The sequence below is a fragment of the Oratosquilla oratoria genome, chromosome 6, assembly GCF_046742065.1.
Source record: "Oratosquilla oratoria isolate Oo_2021 chromosome 6, ASM4674206v1, whole genome shotgun sequence".
In the NCBI taxonomy this organism is placed as follows: domain Eukaryota; kingdom Metazoa; phylum Arthropoda; class Malacostraca; order Stomatopoda; family Squillidae; genus Oratosquilla; species Oratosquilla oratoria.
Window position 1 is genome coordinate 35,053,426 of NC_134782.1, and position 2,500 is coordinate 35,055,925.

The following is a 2,500-nucleotide window of genomic DNA, read 5'->3' on the forward strand; positions in this document are numbered from 1 at the left end:
CAATGCTTTTAATAAAAGAAGATTTCATTTAGTTGAGTGGCATCTTTGTCGATAACCGCGTCGTTTTAACAAAGGTCAGTCAAATAAAAAAAATTGTATTGACAAGAGAAAACAGAAAATAAATTTCATCAATAAACCTCCCACAGACTTACCTTTGTATTGTCTAAAAACACACACTATTGTAATAAAAACAGACTAGTACTTACTAACAACTCCAAGCCAAACACATGAGAACAAATATACATATTTTTTCACAAAAGACGAAGACTGCCAAAGACAAACAAAACATTTTTTAAACCGGAATCTATAAATGGACATTATCTCAAACTTCCTTTGTTTTGTTACGCCTCTGGCCCGACGCTGTGGGAGAGGCGTTGTCGTTGCCTCAAGAAAATGCGTCTCTGATGAGGAGCTCCTGGGCCACAAGAGGAGCCTCGTCATCGACAAACACCACAGACGAAGTGACGAAGGTCTTGGCTGACCTCGTCAGAGCCTGGCTGACCTTGGCAGGTCTTAGCTGACCTCGGCAGCACTTGGGTGACCTTGGCAGGTCTTGAATGACCTCGAGTGGGGGCTACAAGGGGGCAGCTCGCCACCACTTGGGACATTCAAGTTTGGCCGGATTCCTCAAACTTCTTCCCGGTGGGAGTTCCGCCGAAGTTACATAAACTACATTTTTTTTTTTTTTGTCTGACCTATTAGCTTGCGAAGGACTTGTAGCAGGACCACGGCCAGACATATAATTCCAGGAAGACACAATAAATCCCGATATGTTAAGTAAAGTGATTCTTAGAACGTGTATATATATATACTGAATATTGAAGATTTTCTACTCGGTATTACACATTATTTCAGTTATCCAAACATACGACGTATCCAAGTATTAAACGATACATCAAACACATACTCGATATACACGATTCATAATCTATTCTCGAAAAATCTATTCTCGAACATTAATTCTTGGCCAGAAATTATGACGGGAAGGGGGGCTGCTCCCCTGGCTAACAAAAGGGTTGCAGTCTCCCTAGATGGAATTCCCCGTGTACCGAATGGTACTTTACACTTAGTCGGTCCGGGGCTGACCAACGAGGAACTTCGAGGGAGCGACTTCGGGAGAGCGCCAACAAGACCCCAGAAGCAGCGAAGAACCAAAGGAGCTTCCGAATTTTCCGAAAGACGAAGCGAAGAGGACGCCTTTGCCGGGCTCTTCTTATCCTCTATTTCTTCTTCCTACTCTTTCTTTCCCTCCTCCTATTATTCTTCATTTCTTCTTTGTCTATTTCTTTCTTGCCTTTTTTCTTTCTCTTTTTCCGTTTTTAATTTTTCTCTAAGTTTCGGCTACTCGAGGTTTCTTTTAGGTGAATAAAATCTCCTGGCGGCTTATTAGCTTACTGGACGCCTTCAGCAATGAAGAGGGGTTAAATAATGTCTTCTAAAAACAAAATATAATTTTCATAATGACAAAAAGAAAGTTTACTCTGTAGGTTTGTTTTACATTTTTCACAGTTTATGGTTTGCGTAATGAAAACTCAAAACGAAAGAAAAAGAGAAAAAGAAATAAAAAGAGACAAAGAAAAAGAAAAGAAAAAGAAAAGACATAACGACACGCGGACAGAGAGACATACAGGAAGGCAGACAAGCAGGTACACACCCATAAGTTTATATATATATATATATATATGTATATATATATATATATATATGTATATATATATATATATATATATGTATGTATATATCTACATATATTTATATATACATATTCGTATATATATATACATATATATGTATATATGTATATACATACATAAATGTATACATGTATATATACATACATATATATGTATAAATATATATATATATACATGTATATATATATATACATATAAATGTATACATATATATATATATTATTACTAAAAATCTGTGACCCGATCGGTTTTTCCAATCCGTCAGAACCCGGCAGAATGCGGACACGCTGACCCCTGTCCGAGAGTAAAGATCTATTCGATTTTTTTGGCAGGGTCCGACGTGATATCAAGGGCACGTGTACATTCAACCTGTGAAAGATGCCTGAAACTTCAGCAGTAATGAAACGAAGAAACCGCCATTTTTGGAAATGGGCAGAAACGAAAAAAAAAAAAACAGCACCTGTCGAAAAACAAAAAGCAAGTTGTGTTTTTAAAACGAGAACATGCCGCTAAATTTCCAACGTTATATCAAACTTGCAAGGATTTCTCCATCAAGGAATCAATAAAGTTATTTCATCGTAAATTTTTGTTGTTCAACGTCAGATTAAAGGAGGATCCCAAATTAAATTATACCGATGAGACATTCGAGACCCTTGAAATGTTTGATGGAGAAATTTCAGACGAAAGATCCCTGCCATTTGAAAAACATTACTACGCAGGCTATAAAAATTCTATGAAAAGTGGAGGTAAATCGGATCACCGCCATCAGGAAAGCTATGAAATGTCGCTCGGAGCCTTTGCCATCT

General features: G+C 37.4%; 1 pseudogene; it reads left to right on the forward strand.

Annotated features, from left to right (window-relative positions):
- LOC143025986 (uncharacterized) overlaps nt 1–2,500 on the forward strand; it is a 14,342-nt pseudogene that overhangs the window by 11,163 nt on the left and 679 nt on the right.